The sequence below is a fragment of the Struthio camelus genome, chromosome 2 (genome assembly GCF_040807025.1).
Source record: "Struthio camelus isolate bStrCam1 chromosome 2, bStrCam1.hap1, whole genome shotgun sequence".
NCBI lineage: Eukaryota > Metazoa > Chordata > Aves > Struthioniformes > Struthionidae > Struthio > Struthio camelus.
This window is the reverse complement of record NC_090943.1, coordinates 46,287,125-46,300,510: the sequence shown is the minus strand read 5'-3', so window position 1 is coordinate 46,300,510 and position 13,386 is coordinate 46,287,125. Positions and strand designations below refer to the sequence as shown.

At 38.5% G+C, this 13,386-nt stretch overlaps 1 protein-coding gene across 7 annotated transcripts in view; it reads right to left on the bottom strand.

Moving 5' to 3' along the window:
* RBMS3 (RNA binding motif single stranded interacting protein 3) overlaps positions 1-13,386 on the bottom strand; it is a 712,732-nt gene that overhangs the window by 466,372 nt on the left and 232,974 nt on the right. The window lies entirely within an intron of this gene.

The following is a 13,386-nucleotide window of genomic DNA, read 5'->3' as shown; positions in this document are numbered from 1 at the left end:
CACACGCAGTAAATCCAAAATGAGCCTTAAATAATCTTGTTCAGGGCAACAGAGAATAATGACTGTCTTCAATGAGGGGCATAATTACAACAAGCTGTCAAAGGAAACTTTAAGAAGGTTTGGGGGCAGGGGGAATTAAAAGCTATTTACCTCTATCAAAGCAGAATGAATAAGGGTAATGAGTAATAACCCTGAGAAAATGACAACAAAGGGGAACATTCTCAGCACCATGAGTGGGAAATTAATCAAGTCCCTCTTTTGTTAACAGGTGTTACACAATAAATTCCCTGCGTTCCACACGGAAAAAGCATCCTTAATGTTAGAAAGGAAAAAGTTCTAATAAGAAATAAACAAGAAAAAATGCTACCTTGTACTTATATTGCATCATTCGCATAAGTCTCGAAGCACCTTTCAAGTTCAACGCCATAAAATAAATACTGAAGTTCAATATCTTATGGCATTTTGATTTAAAATAAAGGAGAAAATACAACGCTCTATATTAACAAGTAGGCAATGGTTCCATGACTACAACAGCAACTTGGACAATTTTCATTTCAGGAAGCTTCATGCAATAGCTAACAAATTACTGGTGCGTCTACTTGAGATGTAGGAACTTGTACATCTCAATTACATCTACGACACCTCAAACCTCTGCATTGAGTCGGGGAATATTTTAGTTAGAGTCAGAGAAGCACACTGCAGTTATGTAAAGAAAGGACTGAAAATTAAGAAATCCTTAGTTCTAAAACGGGATTCAATTGTGAACCTTTTGGCTGTTCACAAAGTAAATGAACCAACCTATATAAGTCATCTGCCCTCTCCTCCTTCTAAAATAGAAATAGTGGTATTTAACTACCAATCTCAGTGAAGTGTTAGATGGATTAACTTATTTAAAATCTTTAAAATATTTTGTGGAAGAAAAGTGTTCTATAAACATTAAATATTATTGAAATAGTGAGCAGAAGATCTTCTACAAGGGGGAATTACATTTATATACCAATTACTCACTCATTAATGCAAAAAAAAAAAAAAAAGAAAGATTAGTTTTGACATTTCCCAAAGAATGATTTTCACTGTTACATACGGATCTTGATTTGACACTACAAATAAAAACATTGTTCAGTGCATCCCTGATCATGTTCCCAAGCCATTACTGAGGCCTAGAAATCTAAGATGCATTGCAAAGTGCCTTCTCTGCTAATATCTACTATAATTTAGTTGGATATTTAAGAAATAGATGTGCACAGAGCACATTACAATTACTTCTTGTAAAATTGAGTACAATTACTTTAGATGCTAACTCCTTTTGGAGAGAGACTGTAAAACGTGCCTTGCAATTCTGAATGTTAAAATAAATCTAACAAAAACTGAAAAATAAAGAACAATTCTCAGCAAAGCACAAAAGTACCATGTTCTTCTGTATGAAAAAGAGCTAATGGTAATGCCCAAGAGATCTGTGTGTTTTAATGAAAAACTGTGAAAAATCCAGGTGAAGGTGCTAGGTACATATCAGAAAATAGTTCTGTAAGCCTAAAAATAGTTCAGCAAGAGGCATACCATTGCGAAGACCATTTTGCCCCTTACGTCATCTCCAAAATCCACCTCACATCAGCCATGTATGGAGGAGGTTAAAATCAAAAGACATTTCAAGGATCTTGCAAAAATCAAGATCCTGGAGGCCTGGCATTATCCATGCTGCCGATCGCTAAGGGAAGGGGGAGACTGATCTCTACCCCAGCTCACGCGGTACCCCAGGACAGCCCCAACACATGAGATCCTGGACACAGGGAACATGGCAGGATCGCCACTCTTGCTCCAAAGCAAGAGAGAGGACTTGAGCCAGAGGTTCCTGACCAAGTTTGTAAACAGCCAGTGTCCCAAAAAGCACTGCTAGTAGACTTTGGGAAAGCTGGTTAGTGACATATGCAACTACTATATTTGACAAATTGCAATAAATTAAGTTTAAAAAACAATAATAACTTTCTTTCAGTCACTTTTTCCATTTAAGCAACTGCTGTAGCTGTGACAAGGGATGCTAGGTAGTTATGAATGACAGTGGCCGGTATAAATGTGACAGAATATAACATTTGAAAGAGATCCTCTAGGAAGAAATGAGCTGTGTGGAGAAAAGATGAGAACGCTTTTTGCAGAATACAATGCACAAAATTGCTTTTAAAATTTGTTGGGTTGTTTTTAGAAGCTATTTGAAAATAAATAATGTTTTTCTAGTAACTGTAAATACATTTTTAAAAAGAGAATGTTCCTGTACAAGCAATCACAGTATCAAGGTCCAAAGGGAAAGAGAGGGTTCTAAAAGGCACAAAGCCCAATTTATTTTCAGTGGAAGCTGAGCACCTTCCTCCTCATCTACCTTGGAAAGTCTACCCCTAAAAGCTTTCATAGCTTTTTTATTATGCAGTTGTGTTTCATTCTCAACAAACATAATTAAAACTAATGGCATATAAATATGACAATTATGGGCCTTAGATAAGTCAGTGAACCTACGCCAATTTACTCTAGCTACATATTTGACCCTCAAGTGAGATTTCACATGAATATATACAAGCCTTATACTGCATATTAACTTGCCCTGTTTAGAAAATGACAGGAAAGTTGATCCAGTCCCACTAAATTTTGAAGAGCCAATTTATGCCTTGAAGCACAAGAAAAGCAGTCTCCTTTACTCAGGCTACATGCTTAGAATACATCCAAACTTGGTTTATCATTGGTCATGCTGAGCAGGCAGTCCTATGATTTCTAATCTAATCAACCTCAGAGTGATTTTCACACCAACAGCTGTGTCTGAGCAATTGGAAAAATAGATACAGAACAAAGGGGAAGACCCACCTCAACAGGGCTTCTCCCTCAAGTACATAAACCCAGCTTCAGTGCTATGTATCAATATTTCATTCACTATTTTGTACTCTATTTCTCCTGTGATTTATGCTCCAACCACTTTCTTTTAAAGGTGCATTAACATTTTCTTTTAACAGCATCCCTTCTAAACTTTTCCCCTTGCTTAATGGGCCTGAGGGGATTAAACCCTTAACAGAAAAATGCATCTGTTGTACATAACATCACAGTATTAGACTATCATAATGCTAACTCATTTATTTTCATTTTGTGGAAGCATACCTTCCCTGGAGAATGATGCTACAGGGTATATTTCCTTTCTGATGCTTCCTTTCATGTATTGTATGATATTAAGGAGAAACACTTGCATTCAAACGTCAGAAGCCCAAGGCCCACTTTTAACCTTGCATTCTGAGGCCACATTATACGAAAAACTTAGTGAGGCCGACTAGCAAAGAGCTACAGAAAGTCCTTTGGTTTCAGAGAACAAGCAATGCGCTTTCTTCCCACTTGTCATGGTTCTGGACACTGACCAGACAGAACTGACTTGATTTTGCTCTTGGTTTAGGTGACTTCCTTGCATGTAAGTTAGAGAGAGCAGAACTTAACGTTTCCGAGAGGTCAGCTATGATCTCACTGCTGGAGCACATACCAGAACACTTGACACCACTACAAACAATAGTGTCATTCATCTTTTATTGTTGGGCAAGTCTTCACTACGTGCAGTTACAGCAAATGATCAATGAGTACATGTGTGGAAATTAACTATGGCTCTTGGAGTAGAGCTCTATGCATCGAGTACTCAGAGGCCCCATCATACATGAATTCAAGACCAGGTAACTAAAATAGCCATAAAATCAAGAAATTCAAGGCAACATAGTTTAAGTTACCAAAAATTTTATAGCTCGCCTAATTGGAAAGATGTTTCATCTGAAAACCAACTGCACTTTAAGCCTGCTAAGAGAAGCTGGGTGTATTTGGTGCCAGAATCAAATGTCATCAGGTTCTTAAACAGGTACCTGATGCCTCAGTAAAATTTTCCAAAAGCATCTAGACATCCACTCTAGAGTGCACATGTCTAGATTTTGGGTACCTGCATGTCTTAAATCATCTAATGTGGCTGATTTAACCCTTTTCACATGTACATGCCACAGACTAGCTGACTTCACAACACATTTCTGAGTACAGTAATGAAAAAAATACTGCACAGCAGTTTGGAGCTCAATGAATAAAGGTTCTCTTTTCTTTGAAAGAGGATAGGCACAGTGCACATCATTTCCTAGAAACTAACAGAGGTACACGCTGCTAGAGCAACAGCAGGAGCAACCTCAGACTTGGGTAAGCGTCTCTTCTCAATGATAGGTTAAAACAGCCAAGACTTTCTCTCATTGCTGCAATAAGCAGGATAGAAAAGAGTATTTCAGAGAGAATTATAGGGATGCAACCACTTTTTTTCTTTAAATAGCATCAGATAACATTATACACAGGGGTTCTCAGCCTTCAGGACAGAAATATGTTACACAGACACAACATAGTTCCTTACAGCCTTTAAAATGAAAATTATCAGATAAAAAAAAAAAACAACAACCAAAATAACAAAGCCTCAAACATTTAGGTGGCTTTGAAATACATCTATTCCCTACCTAACAGCTACCTAGTTAATACACTGAACACTTCCTGTTAGGTCTTGTTGAAAAAAAAGAAAAATCAATATTGCTATATAATACTTTGGGAAAATGGGACATTTCCAAACATGTCAGGTTTTCATACCTTATTCTGTTTCTATTAGCATACTGTGCACACTTATTCTCTCCAATATAATTCCACAAACTATGGAAAAGCATTCAAGTTTTGGAGACAAATTGCAGAGATTGCGTGTTGAAGGGTAAAAATACAAGATGGCTACTTTCCTTTCAAGGCAGGAGAGGAAGGACACCCTTAGCCAAAAATTTCCAGGGGCAGTTCTGAAGAAGCAGTTTGTCAAATTGAACGGAGAAGGGTGTTTCATTCTTCTAGCTAACATGATAGTGATCAGGAAGGAAAGCAGAGCCAATGCTTAATGGTTCAAATGGAGATGCTGGCAAAGAGCTGCTTTGGAAAGAGAGACAAATCTGCAGTGTTTTTGACTCAATTTTAGTAAATGTTGAACTGAAAACCCAAAGTGCTGAAGACGGACCAAATTTTCCTGTTTCTTCATGCTAGCCTTTTTGCAGGATCCTGCACTCTTCCTGGTCTAAGGGCAGTCATTAGTCTTACCTTAAGAGAAATTGAAGATTGAAAATTGAAGTCATTCCTGCCCTGTCCCTGGCAGATAATTCCAATTTTGTGCAGATTACCAGAGTTAAATCCATGTGGCCTTAACTCTGCCCCTTGAAGAACATTATGGCAAAATGGATAGAAGCAGCTCAAATTATAAACTGGTGGATATACATTACCTGTTCAAAAGTGAAGGATAGAAAAAAACTCTACTGTTCTTCAGGATTTGTTTTAGAACACAATGTTTAAACTACCTGCACTCTTCCTGGTCTAAGGGCAGTCATTAATCTTACCTTAAGAGAAATTGAAGATGCCTGGTAAATAACACAGGAAGCGGATTGAGAGGTGAGGGAGAATGTCGTTACTTCTCTCACTCCAGTAAGAAAGTAGATTATACAGCCTGTAGTATGTTTGGGATATGGCAGACTTCCTAGAGTACGCCAGCATGTTAATCAGTGGTTAGGACACATCTAAATACGTAGCTTCACCTTTCAAGAAGTCACATTATTCAAGAGGAGGGTTAATGAGCATTAGCAGGAAAGAGAACTATGGTTGCAAAATCCTAAGATGGCAGGGAAAGGAAAATAAGACGGGCTCAGAGCCAGTACAGGCTTAGCTACTGAACAATGCTGAGAACAGCACAGACTCTGTTGACTGAAACGAGAGATGACTTCGAGCCACACAATTCCAACTCAGATTCAGACTTGCCATTATTTCTGCAACCCTGCACAAATCAGCAGTCTTCTCTGCCCTGGACTTGTCCCTTTTTTTTCCACAGTGCAAGCAGCAGAACAGTCTGCTCTATCAAATGCACAGAACTACTGAGGAAGAAAACCTGTGCTTCTCACCTGTTTCCACGACTTTCCTATTTGCTGCAAAGCTATTTCTATTAGGAGGGAAAAGCAAATACATTTGACCTCCATCTTTCAGCAATGTATGGGTGCATAATCTTCAGTCTGGTCTGCTTTTCCAGATGTCTTTCATCTTCCCTCCATAACATCTGTTTTTCAGATACAATAGATTCTGCACTGTTGTCATGGGACAACACTGGGACATCTTCCCTGAGGAAGACATCTTCTTGCTGTTTTGCCTTGCGTGAATTAGCAGTGACATCCTTCAGAGAGTCTTGCTAAACTGCTGGGGCCGATTTCCTTTTGTGAGGTGTCTAACTAAGGTGCCAACTGCGTTTTCACACAGGACAGCTAATGTACTGTTTTTCTGGTTTTAGTTTCCTGGTGCTTTCATTGTGCTGAACTATACAAAAACCAAGAGAGATTATGAAAGACAGAGCAAAACACTACTGTATTATCAACATCAGCTTCTGAAATGCTTTGGTGATCACTCATCTCAAGAAATGGATAGGATACCTGAGGCAGGGTGGCATCTGTAATTATTAGATGACTATTTCCATATCACCATAAAACAAGACTCATACAGGTCCTGCAAAAATTCACAGCCCATTGTCCAATTTTGTGGTCTATTTTCCTTTACTCTCACCTGATTCGCCCCATGCCACCCCATCCCTTTTTTTATTTTTCTTTCCACATCATAGTATATGGATGTGGAAGCTCCTGAGACTAAGACTTTTACTAGGATATAAAAACTGACCGTTTTTTGGGGGTTCCTCCATTATAGAGGAGTATTCATTTGGAGATCCCCCAAAGAGACTTAATCTTTAATGTCTGGTATCTCAGCACCTTCAGAAAATCAAGCCATTTTGAGTCCTCATGTTAAGCACTGGAAATTCAAATTTCCTAATCAATTTTGAAAATACTGGTGCATACATGTAGTCTGTCTATAAAATCCCCTTTACATCTATAGTGCTATATGCATTTAATAAACTTGAGATGGGTCCAAGGCTATATTGATCTTCAGATGTTGGCTGTGTACGTTCATCTCCACTTCTTTTTTCAGAATATATTTCACTCATGGACAAGGTAATTGGACCACTGGGTTAAGTATAATGCTACAGCCACTATTGCTTCCACAGGTAGTCCCTTTCTGATCGCATTTTCAGTTACTTTTCCCTAAGCCTCCTTTGTCAATAAGTGTTGACATTTGCACAGCAGCGGAGGATTACCTGAATGATATAGGAAAGGAATATGCGAAAACACCAGGCGCCTGTGATAGCTGGCCAGAAGGGCTATCAAAGCAATAAGCACCTGAGTCAGGTAAACAGCGTGAATGCCTGTAACACAAGAATATTACCTGTCCTAAGTATTCTGTTCTAGTCAAACCTGCAGTAAATGTAACATTACCAAGCAAGCTGAAATTCAATTTGTCAAGCCGATCAAAACCCAAGCTGTGCATGTGAACCAGAAAGCAAGAAACAAAACCCCAAAGTTCCATCAGCCAGTAATATGTATTTCATTTTTCAAATGAGGAAATAATGCCTCTGCATACATGCTGTTCAACAGGACAGTGACTGCAGGTTTGGTGGAACACAGGCAAGGATAAAAGCCCGGAAGTTACATTTGCTTCCTTATGCCTTAAGTCAGTGCATAACAACAGCTGTCCTAGGAATTACTAATAGGAAACAAAGCCTGGAAATTCTGCAGAGATTTCAAGGTACCACAGAGTAAAGTGGAAAAGACTGAATCAGTATTCGGCCAGCAGACGAGCATCCCTGTCACTGCAGACACAACACTAGCACAATTTCCTTCTCATAGACCGTCAGGGATCTCCAGGCAGTTATGTTTGTCATGCTTCAATAAGAAGATCATTTTATTATGCTCCCGGGGTCAAATTCTAAACTCAGCTATATTAATATAAATGAAGAGCTACTCCATTAAAAGCAGAAGAGCTGCTTCAAAATAATATACAAGTAAAATTACTATATTTACCTAAATATAAGGAGACCCTGTATTTTATTTATTTGTGCACGTAGGCATCTTTTTTTAAGAGGGAAAGTATGACCTTGAATTCAAGGAGACCCATTCATGCTCACATCCTATAAGAGAGAAATTCAACCTTCCTGCATCCTCCTCCACTGACCCATGAGACACCTGCCTGATTTCCCCACTTATGACCATTGCTCTCCAAACCGTCTCCCTCCCAACCCCACCTTTAAGTGCTGACTAAGATAGCAGGAGCTGAAGCCTGCAAGGAAATCCTCCAGGCCTGCCTCACACGAGGCCAAGGAGGGTGCTGAGCAGCCAGATCTTGTTGAAGTCCTGCTGGTTGCCTTGCACAGCAGCAAGAAGCTGCAAACCAGCTGATTGACAGTAACGTGCTCCTGCGTCATGCATAGATGAGGCATTGCTCAAATATAAGGCCAGATATATTACACGATAATTTCCTTGAAAAAAGGATTTTCCTAATACTCACATTAAAACGGCAGACTGAGAACTCAGGTGTCCTTTTGCTTTGTATTAAAAACATCTAACTTAACATCTCTACCATCTTCTTCGAGAGAAGATCTATGAGCTAAATCCATGCTGCCTCCTCCTGCCTCCCCCCAACTAGACATATCACAGTCTTGACCTATAAAGTTACAAAATCTCAATCAACCTCAGAAGCCATTCAGAAATTGTATTGGGCCAAATCAACACACAGTACCTTATTTCTTCTTAGTTAGCTAGTTAAGCAATTAATTTTTCTAGAGGGACTTATCTTGCTTCCCTCAGCTACTCCTGTTGCTCTTGTTCCTAAGGAATTTAAGAAAGAATAGGCTCCTCAGAAATAGTTATTTAAATTGACCGTGAAGAGTAATGCTGTTTTCATCTTTCCTCAAGAGGAAGAGGGTAATCAATTTTACTTTGGCACAAATTTCATCTGAGTTATATTTCTTTAGAGTCAACATTCTTACCACTTTCCAAACAACTGCTTTTAAAAATGATCCTGTATTTGCCATACTCAAGGGTCATACCAAAGCTTCAAAGTGATTTAACAGCAGGCAGCCATCAAGGACACTGGTCAAAAGAAATCATTTGCAAAATTCAGATGCTATAGAAATTCATTGCCTCTTTTAGCTGATTATATAGCTGAGCTTATACAAAACAATTGTAATTATTCCTAAAGAGAAAAATGTAAATTCAAGCCGGGGCTTGCTAAAAAAAAATATACAATCTATAAATAGTATCTCAAAATACAACACACTAGCTATTCTCTATGCTAAAAATAAGTCATCCTGCTAGTATTCTGGTGAAATCATTTTTTAAAACTTCTAAAGCCTGATCCAATTCCCTAGGATTCACCCCCATCCCGGAATGCTGGTTAGAGAGAAAGTAGATACTGCTCACTGCTACATAGTTACTACAAGAAAACTCAAGTTTTGTTTGTAGAAAAAGAGAGAATAGTCATCTCTGCTATATGATAATATACTCTCCTCACTTTGTAATGACAGTTAGACCACTGCAAGAAATCCAAAATACATAACTTGTCATTCAGGCAACAGGTTTAAACCCAGCAACGCTTCTTCACAGCAAGCATAAATAAACTGTGGATCTCAATGCTAGTAGATAGGGTGAAGACCAAATGCATTAAAAAAAAAAAAAATTGAAAAAGCTTAGGTCCACCAGTAGCTATCAGATACCACCATCTATATGCAACTTCTGGGATTAGGAAATCCTATACTGCCAAACGTTGACAATTTTATTAGCAGAAAAATCACTACACAGGTCCTATTTGTAACACTTTTCTTCAGCCTCTGGGCACCTTTGCCTGGGTGCTTCTCACATGGCCGCGAGCCTCCCTCCAATGCCCTTAGTGGGACCTGGACCAGGACAGTACAGAAAACCAAAATCGTTATGACGATGATGTTTTTCCCTTTTAGTCCCATACAAATGTATCATAAGCATAAAACTAGCAAGGATTCTCCTTTAACCTTGCTCTCTTCTAGAGCCCCAGGACATCCAGCTATATGCATTAGAAACTGAGAAGAAAACTAACTGATTTTTTTATCGCTTTATCATTTTGGAATCGATAACAAAATAAAATTTGCCAATGATCTCTTATGAAGGAAACATTTTTATTTGCCGAGGACCAAAATTCTGATTGAAATTTAGGACTTGGCATGACATTGATTTAGCAAAAGTTTGGCTCATGCAGAGAAACTATATTTTATTATCTATTAATATGTTCTTTCTGTATTGTATATAGAATTTTAATTATGTATACTACCTTCATCCCTTCACATAATTAGTTGTATAGACAGTTATCTACCTCATTGATTATATTACTAAGTAAAAAAATAAAGAAAGAAAGAAAGAAAAAAAAGAACATAACAGAGGTACTGGGAGATTTATTCTTAGGGAGACAATGCCCCACACATGCTGACAGTTATCATAGTTTGACAGCACATTGTAGGGGTTCTAATGACATAATTAAAATTGAACCTAATTTTTTGCCCTAAAAACAAAGCGTTTGCTAAGTTTCAATTTTAATCAGAAAAATATCTTGTGAATAAGCAAAGGAAATTACAACATAGGATCGTTTCAATTTTTGAAATTATTTTTAAATGATAAACTACTAAATTCCACAAAATTTTTTACTTATTTTTCCTCCGATGTCAAACTATTTTGGAATACACTTGTTAGTGAAGGTAGTCATAAAAACACCCAACGAGTTATTAATGAGCAATGAAGTACTTCACTGGGAAAAGACACAGAAGTATTTTCAGTTCAAGTGTTTGTTCAGATGGAAGCTATAAAGTCAATTTGCAGCAGCTTAACCCCACAGAAGGCACTCGAGTCCTGCTACCACCTTAGCTTCGCCATTTCTAACCCTGCGGCCTATGGGTAGCTTGGCTTCAGTTTCTGTACAGCCAATGGGATATTGCAGCTATTAGTGCTCAGGGCAGGTTCTCCTCCACTTCAGACACTACATGAGGAGCAGCATGGCAATACAGGCAAGTATATTGTTTCTCTTCCACTAGAAACAATAAGAAAGATGGTGATCATGGTAAGCAAAGCCTCAACTCTTGCATGCAACAACTACGTATTCTCTCTCATTTTGTACCAGCAAGTCAGCTCCTACTTTCATTCATAACATCAGTCTCCATTAACCACGTAGTCAGTTGTCAAAAATGCATGTTTTCCTTCAGGTTGCCCCTCGTAGGAGCTTCCTATGGGAGAAGTTCTCCATAAATATGTGCAAGCACAATCATCCTTCACATCTTCTCTTAGAGGTGCTACAGCAACTCCCCAAAACACTGCTGGTTAAAGAGAGACCACTTCTGGCTCACAGTGCCTCAGCCATGGGGCCCTGGAGGCCAGGCTGCGTGTTTACCCACTTCTCACACCGCTTCCTTGCCACCTCTGCCGACCACTGCCAGAAAGAGGAAAGGGGCTAGACAGACCTCTGTTTTGTGCTTGCGCTATGTCCCCGCATGTGCCACCAGCCACACTGTTCACCTAAACCCTTGGGCAGCACCGTTGTGTTGCATCTTTGCACTGATCTGTCCGACCGTGCCTGCTGGTTGTCCCTCAGACTGGCACACAACTTGTTTGTGACAAGGATGGTCTAGGGCTTTGCTGTAGGTACTGGGACACCAGCAGCAACTACAAGGAAACTTCTCATCAGATAAACCAGAAACTTTTAAGATAATCTGTGAGATACAGCTGCAATCTTCTTTTCAAATCCTTAAACTTTTGAAGAGAGCAAAGGAGTCCAACAGCAGCTACTATCGAATAAAGCTATCATGCCAATGCAAATCATCTTAGATGCAAGCAAGTCATTCCTGCCCTGTCCCTGGCAGATAATTCCAATTTTGTGCAGATTACCAGAGTTAAATCCATGTGGCCTTAACTCTGCCCCTTGAAGAACATTATGGCAAAATGTCTCAAAATGGATAGAAGCAGCTCAAATTATAAACTGGTGGATATACATTACCTGTTCAAAAGTGAAGGATAGAAAAAAACTCTACTGTTCTTCAGGATTTGTTTTAGAACACAATGTTTAAACTACCCAGTTAAAATTGCTATTCCAGCATAACATAAACATAAACAGCAGGCAAAACTAAGGTTGTTTTGCTAAACTCTCATCTACCAAATAAATACTCCAAGTGTTTTCGAAGCATCCTATATATGACAAGTATACAAATAACTTGCTTTCTTAGGATGGTGAACTATAGCCACAAACACTCAGAAATGCCATAATCTTCCTGTGGCATCACACTGGGACTCATTACCAAAGTTTGAGCTCTGTTTCCTCTTATGCTTATTTAGATTCAAAACTACCCTTGTGTTTGTGGCCATTTCACGTTGCTGTCACAACCTGCTATTTATTTACAGCAAATAGAGCTCAAATAGGAAGTACTTCTGTACCCTAGAGTTAATCCCAACAGATGACTATGGCTCATTACAAGTAGCATTACAAGTAGGATTTTTGTTTTGTTTTGTTTTGTTTTAAGAAAAACACAGCCATCCCAAGCATAGGGCCTCCTGCTCATATGATTGGCAGCAGGAGGTCCACATATGTAGGCAAGGGGGGCTCTTCAGCTGAAATGAGCTGTCATATTAACAGGGAGCTGAAATTTGCTGTTTAAATCTGTAGTTCATTTCTACCTCATCTGAAACATTACAAATTACATTTTTCATTACGGAGAAAAACAAAATCAGTTTGGAAATTAATTTTGCTTCTCACCTTCTTTCTGTTAAAAGCAGAATGTAAAAAAACAAAATGAAAAACAGAAGTAACTGACAGTGTCTTTCCACAGTGAAGGATTATTATAGGAACCCATAAAACTGGACAAGTGTTTTCAATTCACCCTACCAAAAAAGCCATTTTTTTTCTTTTATTTTTATGCAGGTATCAAAAAAAATTCCCATCTTTCTGTCCTACAGATTACTGACTTGAAAAGTTGCTCTAAAATATTCTGTTAAGATCTCACTTATCATCAGTGCGGAATTCAAATGAGATTCAGATGTACTGAACTATGGCAACATACAACTTACCTAGGATTATTTTAATTTTCATCCAGTGCTGCTAAAAAATCAGTTCTCCTCCTTTGCTGCATCTTTGTGTACATAATAAATTTTATGATTTTTTACAGGCACTATCTACTGCTTTTGGTTTGAATTTCAGGTAGTTTTTCCCGAGTCATTTTTCAGTAAATGAAAAAAGCCCAAATGCAACAACTTCCCTTATGAAATTTGTCATCTTATTTTATTATAAGACAGGATACTCGAGTTTTTAAAGATTAATGTATTGGATAGCTCTTTGCAAAGCGTATGCTTCCTTCAGAGGTGTTCACCCTCTTGTCACCTCTAATACATCCAACGGCATGCTCTTTGGGAATTAAAAACAAATAAATAAAACACCTATATAACTTCTCTA